Source organism: Prionailurus viverrinus, unplaced genomic scaffold, assembly GCF_022837055.1.
Source record: "Prionailurus viverrinus isolate Anna unplaced genomic scaffold, UM_Priviv_1.0 scaffold_55, whole genome shotgun sequence".
NCBI lineage: Eukaryota > Metazoa > Chordata > Mammalia > Carnivora > Felidae > Prionailurus > Prionailurus viverrinus.
Genome location: NW_025927617.1, coordinates 558,467 through 581,032, shown reverse-complemented (window position 1 = coordinate 581,032; position 22,566 = coordinate 558,467). Strand labels below are relative to the sequence as shown.

Here is a 22,566-nt window from a genome sequence, read left to right as displayed (position 1 = left end):
CAAAAAGGAATTGCAAGAGTCAGAGTCACAACTGAAAATCCATTGCTTGCAGAATTAACTCAGGTACAGGCTCATCAGGGGCTGGAGCAGCTTGCTGTGCATGTCAGGATGTCCCAGCTGGAATTCAGCATAAATAGTGCATTCTGTTAGAAGACAATACTGATAAGATTACTCTGTATCAAGTGGAAAATAATAGGGATACCTATCAATTAATACTTATGTAAATTTTATTGCTGGTGAGGTGTCCAGATAGTTGGCATAGGCTAAGGTTTGGCAAGGTGTGGCCCACTTGCTGGCTGCCTGTTTTTGTAAATATAATTTTGTTGGAACACAGAATCATGCTGATTCTCTATTGTCTGTGGTTGCCTTTTGTGCTACAGTAGAGTTGAGTATTTGCAACAGACTGTATGGTCCACAGCCTGAAGCATTATCATCTGGCCCTTCACTGAAAATTTGCCAATTCCTGGGGCACCTGAGTAGCTCATTCGTTAAGTGTCTGACTTCAGCTCAGGTCATGATCTCACAGTTCGTGAGTTAAAGTCCTACATCAGGTGAAGCTTATGCCCCACTTTGGGTGAGCCCCACTTCTCTCTCTCCCTACCTGAGGAGACATGTCTGAAAAGTTTTGATAAGGCTGATGTGAAAGAAATTACTGCCTGTGGTTTCCTCTAGGATTTTTATGGTTTCAGGTCTCAATTTAGGTCTTTAATCCATTTCAAGTTTATTTTTGTATATGATGTAAGAAAGTGGTCCTGTATCATTCTTTTACATGTAGCTGTCCAGTTTTCCCAGCACCATTTATTGAAGACACTAGCTTTTTCCCATGGTATATTTTTGCCTTTTTTCTCATAGATTAATTTACTGTATAATCGTGGATTTATTTCTAGGTTCTCTATACTATTCCCTTGGTCTATGTGTCTATTTTTGTGCCAGTACTATACTGTTTTGATTACTACAGCTTTGTAGTAGTATCTTGAAATCTGGGATTGTGATACCTCCAGCTTTGTTCTTTCTCAAGATTTCTTTGACTATTTGGGTCCTTTGGGGTTCCATACAAATTCTAGTATTATTTGTTCTGGCTCTGTGAAAAATGCCATTGCTACTTTGATAGGGATCACATTGAATCTGTAGATTTCTTTGGATAGCATGGGCATTTGAACTATTCTTCACCACATGAGCATGGAACATGCTTCCATTTGCTTGTGTCACCTTCAATATTTTTTATCAGTGTTTTATAGTTTTTAAAGTACAGGTCTTTCACCTCCTTGGTTATGTTTAATCCTATTTTATTATTTTGCGTACTATTGTAAAGGGATTGTTTTTAATTTCTCTTACTGCTATTTCATTATTAGTGTATAGAAACAGAACCAATTTCTGTGTATTAATTTTGTACCCTGCAACTTTACTGAATTCATTTATTCTGATAGTTTTTTGGTGAAAACTTTAGGATTTTCTATGTAAGGTATCATGTCATCTGCAAATAGCCAAAGTTTAAATTCTTCCTTACCAATTTGGATTCCTTTTATTTCTTTTTCTTTTCTTTTTAATTTTTTTACATGTTTATTCATTTTTGAGAGAGAGTGTAAGCAGAGGAAGGGCAGAGAGAGAGGGAGACACAGAATCCAAAGCAGGCTCCAGGCTGCAGGCTCCAAGCTATCAGCACAGAGCCTGACACAGGGCTCAAACCCACGAACTACAGGATCATGACCTGAGCCGAAGTTGGGCACTTAACTGACTGAGCCACCCAGGCACCCCATATTTCTTTTTATCTGATTGCTGTTGTTGTGTTGAATACAAGTGGTGACAGTGGACATCCTTGTCTTGTTCCTGTTCTTAGAGGAAAAGCTCCCAGTTTTTCACCATTGAATATGATGCTAGCTGTGGGTTTTTCGTATGTGACCTTATTTATGTTGAGATATAGTCTCTTTAAAAATTTTTCTAATGTTTTTACTTATTTTTGAGACAGAAAGAGACAGAGCATGAGCAGGGGAGGGGCAGAGAGAGAGGGAGACACAGAATCTGAAGTAGGCTCCAGGCTCTGAGCTGGCAACACAGAGCCCGACGTGGGGCTTGAACCTCACAGACTGTCAGGTCATGACCTGAGCTGAAGTCGGACGCTTACCCAACTGAGCCACCCAGGCGCCCCTAGATATATTCTCTTTAAACCCACTTTGTTGAGAGTTTTTATCATGAACAGATGTTAAATTTTGTTAAGTGCTTTTTCTGCATTTATTGAGATGCCGTTATAATTTTTATCCTTCGTTTAGTTAATATGTATTACGTCGATTGATTTGTGAATATTGAACCATCCTTGTATCCCTGGAATACATCCCACTTGATCATGATTAATGTTCCTTTAATCTATTACTGAATGCGGTTTGCTGTTGCCCTATAGTTCTCTTTTTTTGTAGCATCTTTGTCTGGGTTTGGTACGATAGGTTTTTCTTTGCATGACTTGGAATATTTATGTCATTTTTTCTTATCCTTACTTTATCAGTTCTACTGTTTATGTTCTTCACCAGCATATGTATTCTCTGCTACTTAGGCCCATAAGTGAGTCTAATATAGAGGTTACCTTAGATGGAAACACTGTCCTTAGTCAAGGTAGGAGGCAGTGGTTTTGGTAATTTGCTGTGTCAAAACCTAAATTTCTCATTCAGGATAGGAGGAATTAATCCTTCCATTGCTATGTAAAAATGAGATCTGGACAAAGGAACAGCCATCTCAGTCAAGTAAGTGATTATTTTGACATGGAAGTAAATATTTTTCTTTGACCTTTTGTTGTATGTGTTCTATTTAATAGTTTTCTTAATAATGAACCTACCTTGCATTTCTAGAAGAAAACTTTTTACTTTTTAATGATTTTGAATTAGGTTTCCTAAATTTGCTATTTTTAATGTTATTTTCTGTTTTATTTTTTACTGTTTTGTTTCTGTTTAACAGTGAGTTTTTGGTTAGGGTGGCAGTCTTTGTCAGGTGTTGAAGTTAGGGTCATTAATGAAATCTTGTTTCCTGATCTTTTAAATTTAGCAGATCTCAAACATGTTCCATGCCATTAAATATGGTTTAGATATGGTTTAGGGGCACCTGGGTAGTTCAGTCGGTTAAGTGTCCTACTTCAGTTTAGGTCATGATCTCACGATTTCGTGAGTTCAGGCCCTGCGTCGGGCTCTGTGCTGACAGTTCAGAGCCTGGAGCCTGCTTTGGATTCTGTGTTTCCCTCTTTCTCTGCCCCTCCCCAGCTCATGCTCTGTCTGTCTCTGTCTCTGTCTCTCTCAAAAATAAACAGAAAAAAATTTTTAAATATGCTTTAATGACATCTCTTTTAAAGTGGCACATAATATGCCATTGCATTAATGTAAAATTTTAATTCTTGTCCAATATTTGGGCTCTTGTTCAATTACTGCTCTTTTTTTTAATATGAAATTTATTGTCAAATTGGTTTCCATACAACACCCAGTGCTCATCCCAAAAGGTGCCCTCCTCAATACCCATCACCCACCCTCCCTTCCCACCCCCCCCCCCCATCAACCCTCAGTTTGTTCTCAGTTTTTAAGAGTCTCTTATGCTTTGGCTCTCTCCCACTCTAACCTCTTTTTTTTTTCTTCCCCTCCCCCATGGACTTCTGTTAAGTTTCTCAGGTTCCACATAAGAGTGAAAACATATGGTACCTGTCTTTCTCTAATTACTGCTCTTTTAATATTGTATAAATAATACTGATGTGAACATCTCTTTAGATAAATCTTTGCACATATTCATGTTTGTTTCCTAAGATTGAATTAAATGTACCATCCCCCTAGTAGTGTATGAAAATGTCCATTTTTTCATATCCTCACCAGTACATGACATTACAGTTTCTAAAAAATCTGTCAATTACAAAGGTAAAAAGTGGTCTTCCTTGATGTTTTAGTTTTTATGTCTTTGATTCCTAATGAGAAAGAACAGTTAAAAATCTTCCTTGAGACTTCTTTTTGAGTTTCTTCTTCACACAGATTTTGAAGCTACCATATGTTGTAGATATTTTCCCCAATTTGGTGTGGAAATTGTTTTGTTTTGTTTTGTTTTGTTTTATTTTGTTTTATTTTTATTCAGGTATAATTAAACATACAGTGTTACTAATTTCAGGTGTACAGTAGAATGATTTAGCAGTTCTGTACATTACTCTGTGCTCATTATGATAAGTGTTCTCTTAATCTCCTTCACCCATTTCACCTGTATCCCCTCACGCATCTCCCCTTTGGCAAGAGTGTTTACTGTTGTTTTGTTGGTCCACTCTTACTAGCTGGCTGGAAGTCCTAGCCGCCATCCGAGCAATCATCCGAGAGAAAGAAAGAAAAAGCATCCAAATTGGTAGAGAAATTCAACTGTCACAATTTGCAGATGCCACGATACTATGACAGAAAAAAAAAAAACCCTAAAGTTTTCACCAGAAAACTGTTAGAATAATTTCTCCCATTACATATTGGCTTGTGTGTTCACTTTATCTTTTTCAACCCACCTCATATTGTTAGCTTGTTCATCAGTTCTTCTTACTTCGGCCTTCACTTTCATCGTAGGTTTTGCTTGCTTGTGGCCCTCATGGCCTCACTTCTGCATTGTGTTGGCTTGCTGTGTATCCTCTGAGTTTCAGTTCTCTTTGCTACTATGATTACATTTAATAGCCCAGTTCTAATACTGAGAACACAAATTACTAGGCCCGACTTACCTCCGTTTAGATCGATATTTATATGCCAAGAGCAGCAGTTTATGGATCTTCCTGTCTGTCATGTTCTGCAATTAGTATGATTATTACACTTGGTCTCTGTTTTTTTTTTTTACTGTGCTTCATTCCTTCCAGCTTCTAATGCATTCATTAAACAACTGGCCTCTCCCATCTTCTATTTCAGGGGTTGCAATTGCAAATGCTTGCAGGCTCCAGATGGGGTATCTGTATAGCACCATCCCGATTTTTATTTTCTTCCTTTTTCTTCTTCTTCAAATGGTGCTTAGGGGATTTTGTGGGGAGCTCTTCTCTTGTTTATCTACTTTTGGTAGAGACAGTGGAAAAGAGATTACTCTTAAAAAACAAGAGAGCAGATTAGATGGTAAAGAGCAGCTGATGCTTCCAAGAGTATTAGTAAAGAGTGTTTGGGATTGTGGTTCCCTGGAACATGCACCTTTGATACAAAGGAGAAGGCTATTACTCTGGCTCTTGATTGTTGCCCAGTAGGAAAATAGCCCAATATTGACAGGATTTTCAGCTCTACAAGGAGCCTGATTTTGAGCTGTTAACTTACTTTTTTAATGTTTATTTATTTTGGGGAGAGAGAGAGAGGCAGAGCACAAGCAGGGGAGGGGCAGAGAGAGAGGGAGACACAGAATCTGAAATGGGCTCCAGGCTCTGAGCTGTCAGCACAGAGCCCGACACAGGGCTCAAACTCACAAGCCATGAGATCATGACCTGAGCCAAAGTTGGATGCTTAACTGAGCCACCCAGGCACCCCTGTTAGCTTACTTTTTAAAAAAAATTTCACAGACCAAAACACAATGTGTTTGTAAATGCTTTTATGACCTAATATCTTTGCTTCTTCATAATTTTAGCTTATTCATAGTGTTCCCTTTTCCCCATGTTGTATGAAAAATGGTGTGTAGCACTACCCATTCAACTTAACCTGGGAGTTGGCAGTTTCCCTTGGGTACTGTTTAAAACTGGGTCACAGTTTTGAATGGAATTGTATAGCTTAGAATAGAATAGATTAGGACAGAACACAAAAGAAGAAAATACTGGCTTCCATCTGACAAAGTGTAAATACTTTGTGAAATTTTTGTTCCAGCTATATGTTTGTATATGTGTTATCTTTGGTCCAATGTAACTGTATTTCTTACTGTGGATTAAACAACTTTTTAAGACACTGAATGAAACGTGAGCAAGCTGGTATCCTCTAGTCTGGATCCCCCCTCTAGACCCACAGAATGTTTCTTGAAAATCGGATGGTTGCCAAGGGCTAGGGGGAGGGGCCAAATGGGGAATTGTTTAATGGGTATAGAGTTTCAATTTTGCAAAATGAAAAGTTCTGGAGATTGGCTGCTCAACAGTGTTAATATGCTTAACACTATTAAACTGTAGGCTTAACAACAGTTAAGGTGGTAAAAAAAAACAGAACAAGAATAACCCATTAAACAGAAAGTTTACACAGTCATCAGAATTTCCTTGGTATGTTAAATATAACATCTTCAAATTTAAGAGTTTCATGACCATCCTTCAATGTCTGTTTATCAAGGGTCTGTTCATAAACAGTGACCCACTACTTTTTCTACAGGCTGTGAGTGAAGATGATGTCTAATTTTTTAATAGTTGGGAAAAATAAAAATATTTCATGACGTGAAAATAATTCAAAAATCAAATTTCAGTTTTATTGGAACATAGCACCACATCCATGTATGTATTGTCTATGCCTGCTTTATGCTACAGTGGCAGAATAGAGTAGTTGTGACAGAAACCATATGGCCTGCAAAACTTAAATTATTTACTACCTGGCTATCAACAGAAAAACTTTGAGGTTGCTCTGTTGCAGAAGTTGCCAGATCCCTCACAAGCATCATCTCTGATGGCTTTAAATGCCAAATAACAGCTTTGTCATGGACTACTAGTGGCTGTTATTCTAATATGTGGAGAGATTCTCACTTCTTTATTCCCTAATGTGACACCCTAACCACATCCAGAAAACTCACATTCTTGGTGAGCTTCAGTTGTGGTTGTAATCCTGTTAGCTAGTTTCTGGTATTGTAGGCTCCTTCATTTTTAAGAAACAGACTTCTCTTGCGCCATCCAAACAATTGGACCACCCAGCTCTGCATAGGCAGCCTCCTAAGATAGACCGGGATCTCATAAGAATTCAGATACAGAAAACCCTGTATTTGACAGACCTGTGGGTGGCTCAGTCAGTTTTGGCTCAGGTCATGATCTCACAGTTTCGTGGGTTTGAGCCCCGCATTAGGCTCTGTGCAGACAGTGTGGAGCCTGGTTGGGATTCCCTCTCTCCTCTCCCTCCCTCTCTCCCTCTCTCTCTCTCTATCTCTCTCTCTCTCTCTCTCTCTTTTCCCTTCCCCCGCTCATGCTGTCTCTGCCTCTCTCAAAAATAAATAAATAAACTTTTTTAAAAAAACCCTGTATTTGAACAAAGACAATTTAAAAAATAAAATTCAGTTTCCCCTCTGTGGAAAATGGTTTGAGGATTAGAAGTGGTTCCAAGACATAGCTGGGAATGTTGACAACAGAGGTTTGTATCATCTGTCTAGTATGTCACCTTTAGCATCTTTTTTTTAAATAAAAATTGTACATATTAAATGTATTCAACACAATGATTTGGTATATATAGTGAAATGATTATATAGTGTAGTCAGATGCCCCTAGTAACTTAATCTTCTCAGTTACAGTTTTGTGTGTATGTGATGAGAGCACCTGAAATCTACTCTCTTAGCAAATTTTCAGTAGTCAATACAGTATTGATTGTAGACACCGTTTCATACATCACATTTTAACTACTCTTTGTCTCCACCTTTTTTGGTCTCTACTTCCTCATATCTACTCAAGCTTTAGTTTACTTCCTAGTTTTGTATTCTACTTCCTCGTAAATTTTCAATTACTCATCATTAAATCTTACTTGTTCCTCCAATGTCTTTGGCTATATCTCATGTTTCCCAACTCTGTCTTTTAAGGTTCAGCTCCCTTTGCTATGGGACTCATTCGTTTTCATTTTACAAACTTCATTGTTCAGTGCAAGAATTCCAGTGGCTTAGCTCATGCCTCTTTGGGTAGTCACTTTTTGAGTCATGCGATAACAGCATTTGGGTAGTGTATCCTACACCTGGTGCATTCTACTTTGGCTGCCAGGACAGGTCATATTCTAAAATTCATTGCTGTCTAGGACTGCCTTTTCTCCAGAAATATGGTTGGGACTTTACCTTAGATGGGACTATGAGTGTGGCCGCCATTTAATTCAGGTATGTTTGTATTGCATTTCTACATCTTGACCTCTAAGCACATAGGCTCCTCATTGCATATATTCATTTCTAATTTTTTTAATGTTTATTTTTGAGAGAGAAAGCACACACATGTGGATGAGTGGGGGAGGGGCAGAGAGAGAGGGAGGCACAGAATCTGAAGCAGACTCCAGGCTCCAAGCTGTCAGCACAGAGCCCAACACGAGGCTCAAACTCACAAAACATGAGATCATGACCTGAGCCGAAGTCAGACGCTTAACTGACTGAGCCGCCCAGATGGCCTCATATATTCATTTCTAAAGATGCTCTGCCTATACTTTTCCAACGCTTACTTAAGTGTAAATGTTGGAGAGTAACTAAGTCACAGCCAGATCCTGTAGTCTGAAGTAATGTCATAAAGCCACTTTAGAAATTTACTCTTCAGTTTCAGAATCACTCACCTATCTGTGATCTTCCTTGGCCACTTGAATTTTGTTTGTTGTTGTGATTGTGTCACAAGTTACATTCACTGGATGTGTGCTCCTGTGACAATAACTTTGCCACAGTTCCTGGAGGCTCTTAACATTCCAACCTGGATTGTGGTGGGTGTATGTTCTCTCCACCCTACCACCAAGTAATAAGCAGGTCTAAATATTTCACATTCCTGCAGAAGTCCTGTTCATGTACCCCAACTGTATACTATTTTCTAAATTATATGGGATTTCTGGTTTCAAGAAATAAGACACAGGTTTAGGTCAAGAAACAAGTGTTTATCACATAGATAAACATAGTAAGATAATAGTAAGGAAAATAGGGATTTCATAGGAATTGCAAGAACAGTGTGGCATGGAAATGCATCTATGGTGGCTCGAGGGACTTAAGCACAGGAATTAGTGGACCTTTTCCACTGTGTCACTGACTTGATTCAGCATTCTATTCTCTTGGCTTATCTACATTTTTCTTCACTCGTCTTTCTTACGCCTGGCTTTTCCATTGCCTTGTCTTTGGTGAGGCTTTCAGCTTTAGATTTCACCATTAGTTACCTGTATGGTCCTAATTGGCTTGGTTTATCTTTATTTGTGCAGTGCTTTTTCATGCTTAGACAGGTCATAGGCTGCTGTCAGTGTATGGGTTGGTCCCATCAGCTGTACTCCATGGAGAGAATATAATACTGTTTTGTGAAACAAAACCTGATTGTCAGCCTGTGCTACAGTTGTGACAATAAAAAGGTCTTTAGAAGGAAATAAGTGTATGTTTGGTAGGAACCAGAACTGACATGTTTAGTTCAGTGATTGTCAAATTTGTGAATCTATGACCTATCCATGTTATTCCATGCCTGTTGGAATGGCAACTGAGAACCATGCCTAGATATAATAGAGACAAAACCATGCTTTCCAGGGTCAGCACCTCATGGTTATATCAAGAATTTGTACATCAGTGTCTGAATAGAAACTGTCAAACCCTACTTTGCTTATTTCTTTGAAGTTGCTATAATACATAGCCACTACTGATTTCCTCAGACCTTCACCCTAAATGTGTGCACATTTGAGTCACAAAGGCAATTGTATAAGTTGTGGCTTTGCCAAACTTCTGAAACTTTCATCCTGGTTGTGTGTGATTTTCACTCTGCAATCATTCCCTAACAATTTCAAATGTTCCTTTTCTGCTGAGGGTTTGTTTCATGCAACTATATACTTGATACTAATATCTTCTATATTAATTTGGTTCTTTTGGTGTCAAGAAATGAATCACTCAACTTACCTCATTAATAGGGGTTTATTATATTAAATATGTGGAACAGTGGGAAGATGGGGAGTTAGTGGGACTGGAAATGAACAATACTGAGTATGGGAACTAGATTCAAGCAGCCCTGGGTACCTTAACAGCAGTACCTTTGGGTCATTATGCTTGTACTACACCATTGGCATCACTCAGCCACTCTGCATTTGCTATTTCTCCTGGCTTAGTGGTTCTCTGTCAGGGTTGTACTTTAGAATTAACTGGGGAACTTTAAAAATAAACCAGAGCAAGATTATTGTGATTTAAATAGCCTCAAATGGCCCCAGCCATCCGCATTTTAAAAGCTCCTTCCCACTCTTAGTGCTTCTTTTGCTATCAGCTGGCTTCCCAGCTGATACTTCTTTACCTTTTAGCTTCTGCTTACTTGTGGTACTCGTGGATCAGATCGTAGTACCTCATAAATTTGCCTTCTCTTGGCCTTGAACTCCCTTAGAGAAGAGGCTGTGGGTATGACAAGCAGAATGGAAGTGTCTGCTCCAAAGGTTGGCAAAACATTTTATGTAAAAGTCCCAGATAGTTAACACTTTGGGTTTGTGAGCCACACGGTCGCTTTTGCAACTGTTCACTTGGGGAATCAACCGCAGACAATGAATGCAAAATCTGTCGGCAGGTTTGACCCATTGGCTGTAGTTTGCTGACCCCTGGTCTATTCCCTTCTTGCTTATAGTAAAACTTCTTATTTATTCTTTCTTAATATTTTCCCTACTGTTCCTATTTTCCTACTGTTCCATAATTCGTTTTTAACTGAATTTAGGAATTCTTTTGTAAAATTCTGCCTTGTTTAAAGAACTTCACTTGGGGATATTGTAATAATAGCCTTTTATTTGTACATTTGTTTGGTCAGAATTAACATGTTGGCAACATTTTTCTCCCCTTCTAAAAACATTTATTAAACTCTTTAAATTCTAATAATCATAATTTTCACCATGTGAATCCCCAGTATTATGATATTCCTTAGTTATATTATGCCATATATAGCTAAAAGTAATTAGATTGTTTTCTGTTAATTTTAATAAGTAGTTATTTTTCATAGCTTATTTCAAAATGGAAGTATTATTTTTCCTGGTGATAAAGAGGTGCTTATTGTAAACAATTCAGATAACACAGGTTATAAAGAATACAGTCAAGATAAGCTATAATCCCATCATTCAACTAAAACCGCTATTAAACTTTTGGTGTATAGACTTCTTGAATGTCAGGCTGTCTTTGTTTAACGTTATTGAGCATTTATTTTGTCTAATTATGACACCTGTTCAAATTCCATGCCGATTAAGCAATTTTATGGTATAATTTGGCTACAGGGAAAGAATATGCTTTTGATGTGGAAACAAGTTTCCTGGTTGCATTGATGAGTACATTCACATTCTTGTAAATTAAGAAATTGGCATGTTGAAGATTATTTACTCCTTATTATATATCAGCTATGGTGAATGCCCTTGCAATTTATATTTGCACTTGACTTGTCATTTCCTTACCAACCCGTAATTTTTAGTCAAAGAAGCTACAGTGAATTCTCTCAGGGCCTTGAAGTATCGTTTGTTCTCATAGAAAATAACCTAACTAGGGGCGCCCGGGTGGCTCAGTCGGTTAAGCGCCGACTCTGGCTCAGGTCATGATCTCACAGCTTGTGAGTTCAAGCCCCACGTCAGGCTCTGTGCTGACAGCTCAGAGCCTGGAGCCTGCTTCGGATTCTGTGTCTCCCTCTCTCTCTGCCCCTCCCCTGCTCACGCTCTGTCTCTCTCTCAAAAATAAAATAAACATTAAAAATTTTTAAAAGAAAAGAACCAAATGAAAGATTGGTAATGTGGACATATTTCTGGCTTCAGGCATGAGGGTAAGTATGCATTTGGAAGTGTTAAGAGAAGACAATGTGATAATAAAAGTCAGTGGTTATAGTTTGTTAGGAGAAACTCCCTCTTTTTCTAATTGAACCTAGAGAATTACTTTAGTCACTTTAGAGATAGTACATATATACCTGAGGCACGGTTGCTAGAAGTTAGCTACAGTGGGCCACCAAAAGTTCTTTACATTCCTCGAAGTCATCCAAGTAGAGAGAATTGCTTGAACTTTTTAAATTAAAAATATGAGTGACTGTTTTCATCTGGAACTTGACAGTAATGTCACTAATTAAAAATAGGATATATGATATATTTTAACTGAGGCCAACACCTTAATACCCAAAAAGAACTTCTGCATCACTAAAGAAGAAAAATGTCTTGCCAGGAACAAGCTAAGGAAACAATTGTACCACCTCCCTACCTTACTGATTGATTGATTGATTGATTGATTGAAAGGTACCCTCTCAAAAACAAAACAAAATGACTTGTTTAGCTAGGAAGATGCATTTTTTTCCCTTAAAGACCAGCTTGACATTTTGTTCTAAGTCAAAAGTAGTTACTAAGCTCTGTTTATGTTCTATAGATGTAACCTCATTTATTGATAGCTCTAATCCAGTGATTTTTACAAATCTTGACAATAACACCCCAAAACATCCAATTGTTATTAATGTAAATATGTGTTATATATAATTGTGGTTGAAAATGCAATTTTGAAACATGGAGGAAAATACATGATTTGGCATCTCAATATCACAAAATAGGTGGGATGTTGGGGGTCACTAGATCACACGTCTCAGCATATAGTTGTACTCACAGCTGAGATTTATTATAGCAACATAGTAAGGATATACAGCCTTTCTTTTTTTTAATTTTTTAAGTTGATTTATTTATATTGAGAGCAAGTGATCAGGGGAGGGGCAGAGAGGGAGAGAGAGAGAATCCCAAGCAGGCTGTGCTCTGTCAGCACAGAGCCCCATGCAGGGCTCGAAGTCACAAACCACGAGATCATGACCTGAACTGAAACCAAGAGTCAGACGCTTAACTGACTGAGCCACCAAGGTGCTGCAGTATACAGCCTTTCTAAGGTTATCAAAAGGGAAGAAGGTGCAGGAGGGTGTGGAGGAATCTCTATGCAGTCCTCTTTCTGCTCTCCCTCCCGTGAGCAGTCACACAGAGTACATCCTCCAGCAATAGAAATGCAGCAACTTGTGTGCAATGTTTCTGCCAGGGAAGCCTGTTATAGACACTCAACAGGAAAGGTTTTTATTGTGGACTGATCACATAGGTACTGTCTTGTTTAGTAGGTACCAAAATTCCACTTTCCAGAAGGAAAGTAGGTGTTCAGCATGATCCACATTATTTATACCAGTAACCTAGATACAGTGAGCCACTCTTACTAGTTAGGGAAAGTTTTCTACCAGCATAGGGACCTGTTTACCCATAAAGTTCCCAGATGCCAGCCAAGGCTAACCTTGAGAAGCAGGCCTTTCTGAGATAGTAGTCTTAGGGTTGCTTACATTAACTTTTCTCTGTGTACATGCATTGGATGTATAATAAAAGATCAAAATAAGAGCATTCTATAATTGACCACATTCAGACCCTGTTTAAGGGAAGAGGGTGGGCCACTTCGATAGGAAGAAGTTTAAATACATGATTTCCATTTTGTTGGGGACATGTGAAAAAATTGAGAGTGCCTATTTGGGACTTTTTTATGTCAAAGAGTGATCTAAGCTTATTTGTAAACTTTTTTTAAACAAAATCTTTGATATATTCACTATTTCTTGCTTCCTTTTTTTTTCTCGTACTGTTGCAAAAGTTAACTGTGAAAAGTGTGATAATTTTTAAACTTTGTGCGTCATTCCTTCCCCACACATGACTTTGGAATTTGACATTCAAGAAACTGTTCTTTAAGAAATAAGTCAAGGGGCGCCTGGGTGGGTCAGTTGGTTAAGCGTCCGACTTCAGCCCAGGTCATGATCTCGCAGTTCGTGAGTTCAAGCCCCGTGTCAGGCTCTGTGCTCACAGCTCAGAGCCTGGAGCCTGTTTCGGATTGTGTCCCCCCTCTTTTTCTCTGTCCCTCCCCCATTCATGCTCTCTCTCTCTCTCTCTCTCTCTCTCTCAAGAAGAAACATTTAAAAAAAAGAAAGAAAAAGAAGTCTAGGGGCTCCTGGGTGGCTTAGTCAGTTGAGCCTCCAGCTGTTGATTTCAGCTCAGGCGATGATCCCAGGGTCATGGGATTGAGCCCAACTTTGGGCTCTGTGCTGAGTGTGGAATCTGCTTGAGATTCTCCCTCTCTCTCTCCCTTTGCCTCTCTTCCCCACTCGCATGCTCTCTTTTGAAAGAAAAGTGTTAAGGGAATGTGAAATTTTTGTTCGTGGCCTCGCATGAATTTAGTTAGAAAACTGAAAGTTGGTTTAAAATCAACTTTTCCATTTGACTAAAATTTAAAAACAGATGAACTATGCTATCTGGGCATAATTCAATTTAGGTAATAACTATTTTTACCCATAATAAGAAATTAAAGGAATTGCTGTAAAGTCTTTGATGCATTTTCCTGGTAAAGTTAAAAATGTTGAAATCTACACACCAAAATGTTCACATTGGTTATCTTTTGAGACAGGTGTAGATTAGTAGTTGTTATTTTGGGGGAAGTGTTTTGGTTTCCTTGATTTTTTTTCATAATAAAAGTATACCATGTTGCTTAGCTTTTTGTTCAACTTGTATAAATTAAATGCCTCCTATGCCATGGATACTGGACATACAGTTGTGCATGTAGTAATTTCTAGGTTTTCTCAGCAAGTTCAGTAAGCTAAGGGAAGTATAATAGAGTTAAGAATAGGGTATGTAGGAAGGTTACTTAATAGTATAGAAGATATGAAGCCAAGATAGGAAGGGAGAGGAAGACTTTGTAACATTGGACCCCAGGGGAATTTTTACCAAAGTGATATCCTAAGGCAGAATCCCACTTTGGGAACAGCTAACCAGGCTGACATTGGTAGATCTTGTTCTCTGAAGGACTTTTGGTATTGTCGGAATAGACTTAGCACCATATATGTATATATTGCCATTAAATAATATTTTTAGGGCTTAAATTTCAACTATTGGAGGTTCCAAGGGATCTGATTTTGTGCATTAGGTGTTCTGCTAAAATTACTGTAATTTGGGGGTGCCTGGGTGGCTCAGTTGCTTAAGCGTCTGTCCAACTCTTAACTTCGGCTCAGGTCATTATCTCTCGTAGTTCATTAGTTTGAGCCCCGCATCTGGCTCTGTGCTGACAGCGAGGAGCCTGCTTGGGATTCTCTGTCTCCTTTCTCTCTGCCTGTGCCCCTCCCCTGCTCATGCACATGCACACACTCTCAAAAATAAACTTTAAAATAACTATAATTTGGGGTAAGGAATAACATCAGTCATAAATGCAGCCTTTTTCATGATGTCCTCAGATAAAATTTTGTCCATTTTTATTTCATGTTAAATTGTTGGTCATCATCCATTCCTTTCTTTTAGAGTCATAGTACTTTGGTAGCCTGAAGTAATTTCCAGATTATGTTCATTTCATAGAAACTTAAAAATTTGTTAAAGTAATGTTAAATGTCTGATTTAGGTTCTGCTTGGGCATGTCTTTGTCCCACTATGGTCCCTCTGACATTAGACCACATACAGTGAAACCTTGGATTGTAAGTTGTTCTGCAAGTGTTCCACAAGACGAGCAAACATTTCCAATAAATTTTTTTTTTAATTTTTTTTTTCAACGTTTATTTATTTTTGGGCCAGAGAGAGACAGAGCATGAATGGGGGAGGGGCAGAGAGAGAGGGAGACACAGAATCGGAAACAGGCTCCAGGCTCTGAGCCATCAGCCCAGAGCCCGACGCGGGGCTCGAACTCACGGGCCGCGAGATCGTGACCTGGCTGAAGTCGGACGCCCAACCGACTGCGCCACCCAGGCGCCCCTCCAATAAATTTTAACTTGATAAATGAGCAACATCTTGCAATATGAGTAGTACGTGATGCCAGACATCACATGATCAGAACTAAGCCAATGGTTCTTGAAATTCAGTTTGATATATGAGTGCTTTGGATTACAAGCATGTTTCCAGAAGGAATTATGCTCATAAACCAAGGTTTTACTGTGTAGTAATCCCAAGGGGTCAGTATATCTTGTAATTGTAGTCACTGATCTCTGATTGGTAATCTGATACTTTGGGATTGATTATTTTCTAGTTAAGAGACTGGCAGACTATGTCTGTCAGTACCTGGGATCAAATAATTGGTATATTATATAAGCATTGCACCCTGGATCTGAAATTACATTGCTGTAATGTAAGCTGTAGACTTACCCATTTTCAACAAGTTGTATGAATCTCTTAAAACCAGTGAATTTCTACCAGAGTCATGGAGGTCAAATGTATATTTTAGAATTTGTAGGAGTTTACTAAGCATTAACACTTGAGACTCAGGTTAGGTTGCAATCATACAAGGTGGCCTGCCATCTTGCTTTGGCATATTTTCCTATAACCTCTGATTGGTTTGGGAGCCTAGTGGCAATTTGATAGCTGTTCCTGATATATAAGCCTCTTGCTGATATATACAAGGATTTGTGCATTTGTAGACAGAGAATTTTTATCCTTTTAGAATGTTATGATTCCAATTCTTTAAAACTGCCTGGCACATAGTAGATGCTCATTAAATGTTGAATAAACATTGAATCACATGTATAAATGGTACTATATATATCATCCCCTAAATGCAAACAATGTATTACACGTTTATTCATATTTTTATGTGTCTTACAAATTGTCTTTAAGTACTTGCACTGGTAATACTATGTCATAGTTTATGAGTAAGCAGTTTTAATAATTTGATTCATTGGGTTTCTAGATTATCCTTTGAAAATGTTCCAGTTTTACACTCATAGATTATAATTTTTTTCAAAAATAATAACACATGCAAATGGAAAATAGTATAAAATTCAATTTGTACTAAAGTTAATTTAGTTCAAAGTTTCCTTTCCACCACTGGTTTTCTAGTCCTCAGTCTTCCTTCTTTCCAGATACAAGTATTATTATTAACTTCATGTGTAACCTTTCAGAGATCTCTGCATATCTAAGTCAGTAGTCTTGTTATAAAGTCAGCATATTGTAGAGACAGTAGCCTGATAAAAACTGAAAAATGAAAGAAGTCTGTAGACCCGTGTCTGATAGTGATATATAAGCAAATAACCTAAGTATAGATTTGGTAAAAAGAACCCAGAAGCAGATTCATGAGTAATATGCAAACAAGTGGTATTCATGCCAACCATGCAAGGATGGTTCAATTTTAGGAAATCTGTGAATACAATTGAGGATGTTGTAGGTCAAAGGAAAAACCATCATATGAGTAGCTCTACAAGTTGAACTTCCTTTTAGTATTTTTATGATTTAATTAAAATTGATGTCAGTCATCATATAATCTCACATTTTATTTTAAAGGGCCAGTCAGCTGTCCAGTATCATTTATTGAAAATCCATCTTTTGCTTAATTAAAATTATATCTGTCAGATATTGAATTCTCGTTATTTGGGTCTGCTTCTGGGCTCACTGGTTTCTGTCATTAACTTTCTTTTCCTATGACAGTATGGAATTATTTTGATTATATAAGTATAATAAATGTTACTGTTTGGTGTCCCCATTTGCTGCCTGTCCACATTTAGATTCATTTGTGATGCCATTCTATATACTCTAAATTTCTTGGTTCTACATGATAATTTTTGCATCAGTGACTATTCATTATGGCTCCTGACTTCCTCACTTCAACAATTTACTAGAATAGGCTCTATCTTGAGGTTTTTCATTATTCTATTTGGTGTCAGTTCTGTCCAGGGTTTTGTTTGTTTTCCTAAGCTGCTATTATATTTTTTTTCTGCCAGATGTCCCATAAAGATGTCACATAAGGTGCATGTGTTGGGGAGGGAGGAAGAGAAAGAGAGACTTTATAACAGAAAAAATTTACAAGTTAAAATTAATACGTAGGGTGATTTTAATCAGAATGCATGTAACATAATAGAGCTATATCAGAAACAGTATAGACAATGTTTCATGATATATGTTTTCTTGCATGCCTATTGCTGCACATTGCTTGTGTTCTTGGTTGAGTGAAAAGTAATTTTTATGGGATGTTTCATGACTGTCATACTCGTAAAGAGTCCTTCCTTTGCCATGTGTCTTCGCATGTCTTAAACAAGACCCTTTGTCATACATAAGCCATTCAATTTTACATTCTAAAAATCATTGGTTTGGGCATTTAACGAGACTATGGGCTATGCATCAGAAAACCTGGCTCTTAGTTTAAAATGAAAATTCATGTATACCATAATTTACTTATTGAACAGTTTACTTATTAATAAGGCTTTTGGTTGTCTCTTTTTTTTTTTAATTTTTTTTTTTTTCAACGTTTATTTATTTTTGGGACAGAGAGAGACAGAGCATGAACGGGGGAGGGGCAGAGAGAGAGGGAGACACAGAATCAGAAACAGGCTCCAGGCTCTGAGCCATCAGCCCAGAGCCTGACGCGGGGCTCGAACTCACAGACCGCGAGATCGTGACCTGGCTGAAGTCGGACACTTAACCGACTGCGCCACCCAGGCGCCCCTGGTTGTCTCTTTAATAAATAATGCGGCAGTGAAAACTTGATCCATGTGTCCTTATTTCTATATGACGGTATGGTGGTATCCTTGTAAAAGTTGATAAAAAAAATATGAAGTTTTTGTTTATTAAAGTTCCTCCAAAATTGCCTATCCAAAACTATTTTAATATAAGCCATAGTGCTTTTATTTAAGTATTTTATAGTTGCTTAAGTAACTTTCTTCAAAATATACAAGACTATGGACTGCTTAACCTGTAATTTAGGACTATATCACAAAACAGGTTTTCCAAAACTTTCCTTGAACACTAGGGGGGCCCCACAAGGATATCATAAACTTGATTCAATTTGCTTTATTGAATTTGTATTAAGTCTAATTTTTAACACACACAAAGTATCAAAATGTGTGATAACCTCTTTATAGAAGTAAACATTTTTTTGGGTGGATGCCACCATTCTGTTCAGTATTAAATAAGCTTTCTGTTTTCAGAAAAGTTTCAGATTTACAAAGAAGTTACAAAGAGTTCTCATATACCCCACACTCAGTTTCCCTTATATTAACATCTTATATTACTATGGCACATTTGTCATATTCCCCCTCTCCCCAGCCCTTGTTAAACTCTAATCTACTTTCAGTCTCTGTAAATTTGTCAGTTCAGGGTACCTCACAGAATTGGAGCAGTGCAATATTTGTCCTTTTGTGTAGGGCTTGCATCACTTAACAAATCCACAGGGTTCATCATCTGTGTTGTTGCATGTGCCAGAACTTCATGTTTTTTTATGGCTGAATGATATACCATTGTATGTATATACCACATTTTGTTTAGCCATTCAGTTTGTATATGTGCCATGTTTTGTTTATAGATACATACATTAGTATATATTTATTTATATACATATTTTATTTATCTACCATCTAGCTAATGGATAGCACTGCCCTAGAAACATATTTTTGGTTAATTGTTATCGCATTTCATTAGTCTGATTAAATTGGTCATAGTAAACTATGCAATAGGAAGTTATTTAACTCTTGCAATAAAATCTTGAAAATGTCTCTGGAGTATCAAGATAAAACTTCAGCCCACTGGAATTAGGAAGTATGCGTATCAATATTAGCACAATTTATCCAAAAATTAACAAAAATGTTTTCTTATTCTAGGTGTGATACCTTTGGCATCATCGTATATTTTCCTCAGTTAAAATTAAACAGTAACACTGATTGGGCGAGTAGTTTTGTGATTTAAAAAGTATTTTTCTTTTAGCCATTATTTTTAATGTAGGCTATAGCATATGCTAGGTAGAATTGTATTATTATCCACTTCCCAAACATCTCTTTGCTTTCCTTTTTTCTTATTCTCTTCATACTTTCTCAGGGCCTTTAGTCAGTTTCTCTAGGGAAGAATAAGTTCAAATCTATACCTATCACTCAAAAAATTGTTTTCTTTCCTCCATTATACATTGTATTAAAGTATAAAAGGCATAGATATTCATTGTAAAAAATTTGAAAGAACCATAGCACAATTAAAAAAGAATGCACAGGGGCGCCTGGGTGGCTCAGTCGGTTGAGCGTCCGACTTCGGCTCAGGTCATGATCTCACAGTTTGTGAGTTTGAGCCCCACGTCGGGCTCTGTGCTGACAGCTCAGAGCCTGCTTCGGATTCTGTCTCCCTCTCTCTCTGCCCCTCCCCCCCTCATGCTCTGTCTCTCTCTGTCTCAGAAATAAATAAACATTAAAAAAAATTTTTTTTTAAAAGAATGCACAGAGGGGCGCCTGGGTGGCTTAGTCGGTAAGCATCCAAATCTCGATTTTGGCTCACCTCATGATCTAACGGTTGTGAGATTGAGCCCCACGTTGGAGCCTGCTTGGGATTCTCTCTCTCTCTCTCTCTCTCTCTCTCCCCCCCCCCTTACTCTGCCCCTCCCCCACTTGTGCTCACACATGCATGCTCTCTCTACCTCAAAATAAATAAACATTTTAAAAAATCTTTAAAAAATAAAGAATACACAGAAACAGATTGTTGGTTTCTTTCTTTCTAGTATGTACGTATATTACATAAATAATTAGTATATGTGTATTAATAAGGTTTTTAGATACTCTTGAGTGTAGTCAACATAAAATGTTAAATTAGTTTCAGGTATACAACTTAGTGATTAGATGGCTCTTGAGTTACCAAGAACATTTTCCTATCTTTAGGAATATCTTTAGGAATACACACAAGTCTTTTATTTGGGCCATGATTTTTTATATAATACTTACATATTTTTTTAAACATTAGGATTATTTTAAGTTTTTTTAAACAACACTTGAACATAACGTAGTTAACGTACTTGTAGAAACATTTTTCTGTGCATATCTCCTTGATTATTTGTTTTACTATAATCTTGTTAGACACTGATTATTTTTGTCCATTTTGCATCTCTTGATTAGATAATGTGAACAAAGTCAAGTGTAAAGTAATTAGAGCAAATATTGTTCGTATATCCCCTACATCTCTTCACACTTAATTCATTCTCACCTCTGACAAACATAATCATCTCATGCCCTGCTATCATCCACTATTCTTTGCTTTCCTCTCTCAGCCCTCTGTTATGAGATTGTTCTTTCTCACAAAATGATATACTTTTAATGGTCATAAGATTATTTTACCATTTTAATTGGTTTTCCTGGCACGTTCTACCAAATACATCTATTTTTTTTTTTCATTTCAGTACCTCTTAATTATCTCTTACCTATTTGTTCTATTTCAGGCAGCATTCCATTTTATACAGTATTCTTTTTTATACTAGTCTTTTGATAACAATAGTTCACGTTAGCTGAGCACACACAGTAAGCATTACACACTGTTCTACATGTGCATTAACTCAGTTTTAATGCTCAGGAAGTACATTCTAATATTATCCTTTACTTTTTCAGATGAGGTAATTGAGGTCAGTTACACTCAGTAACATTGCCCCCAAATGTCACAGAGCAGGCAGTTTGGCCCCACAGTCTCTATAGGCTCTCTCTCTCTTCTTTATCAATGATGCTTTAGTTGTGGTTCAAAAAAGAAAAAAAAATGAGGTCATTTTCAGTGTCCGATGGTGACTGTGTTCCTGCAAGGATTAGGAACTCTTTAAGAGTATTTTTTTTTTAAGTTTAAATGCTGGTCCAGCATAGTAGATACAGTTAGAAGAGTTTAGAGGATAGGAGTGTCAGGATTAACTTGGGCACCTCTCTAGCAGAACACCTGGATGTGATCTATGTCCCCACATCTGGTTTTCAAACATGGCAGGCACAATGAGCCTCAGAAATGACCTTTAATAAAGGCCATTTCCTCCCAAGGTTGGTTTGTTTTAAAGATAGCCAAACATGATTGTTTTGATCATTTCTACTTGATATAATAATCTCACCAACACTCATGCTAGTATGGTTTTTAGTAAATTTCAGAGACAGGTTTTCAACCCAAGAGAAGTTCAGAACTTGGCCATGAATGTCCAGCCAGTAAATTGTAAACTCCTTTTTTGAACCCATGTCTTACGGTGCAAAGGCTTAAATTCTTAATTGCCCTGGGATACTACAGTGTCCTCTTTGGGCTTTGCTGATACCCTTGACATCTCTGGTGTTTCCTCTTGTGATGTCTCCACCCTGCCAATCTTTTATGCACATGTTTTTTCAACTTAGCCACACTCCAGGGGGGAAGCCCTTTAAAATGAGACTTGTTCCAAAGTACTCCATTGGCTTCCCAAGTAGATATATGCCTTTTGGTTCTTTTATCTGGCTGCTGGGACAGAGATTCCTAGGAACCAATGCGTCATCAAGTCCATTGTTTTGCCCCAGGTGTTTCTTTCCAGCTTCAGTTTTGGAAATTGAAGTCCCTCTACCTTCAGGTCTTCAGCCTCCATTTGACTCCCCATCATGTTCACTGAGGTTTGTGGAATTAAGTCTCAGGTGAGGAGTCATACTATCCCATTTGGGAAGAGGGCTTTCTGTCAGAGGGGAAAATTTTTTATTCATTTAAACTGCAGAATAAATTATGAACTATATGCATTAGCCAATTGATTGGTTTTAAAGAAAACTCATTAACACCTGGGTGGCTCAGTTGGTTAAATGTCCGACTTCAGCTCAGGCCATGATCTCATGGTTTGTGGGTTTGAGCCCCACGTCAAGCTTTGTGCTGACAGCTCAGAGCCTGGAGCCTGCTTCAGATTCTGTGTCTCCCTTTCTCTCTACCTCTCATCTGCTTGCACTCTGTCTCTCTGTCTCAAAAATAAACAAACATAAAAAAAACTTTACAGAAAACCCATTAACAACATAGCTTTACTATGTCCTAACTGAGTATCTGATGTCTATATTCCTATTGATTATTTTTT

The 22,566-nt window shown here is 37.7% G+C and overlaps 1 long non-coding RNA gene across 16 annotated transcripts in view; it reads left to right on the top strand.

Moving 5' to 3' along the window:
• LOC125159655 (uncharacterized) overlaps positions 1–22,566 on the top strand; it is a 138,404-nt gene that overhangs the window by 15,859 nt on the left and 99,979 nt on the right. Inside the window, exon 5 of one of the 16 annotated variants that reach the window (XR_007149875.1) lies at positions 2,661–2,732. The exons of the other annotated variants lie outside the window; for them this stretch is intronic. This is a non-coding gene — a long non-coding RNA (uncharacterized LOC125159655). The remainder of the gene's footprint in view (positions 1–2,660; positions 2,733–22,566) is intronic. 16 annotated transcript variants of the gene reach the window in all.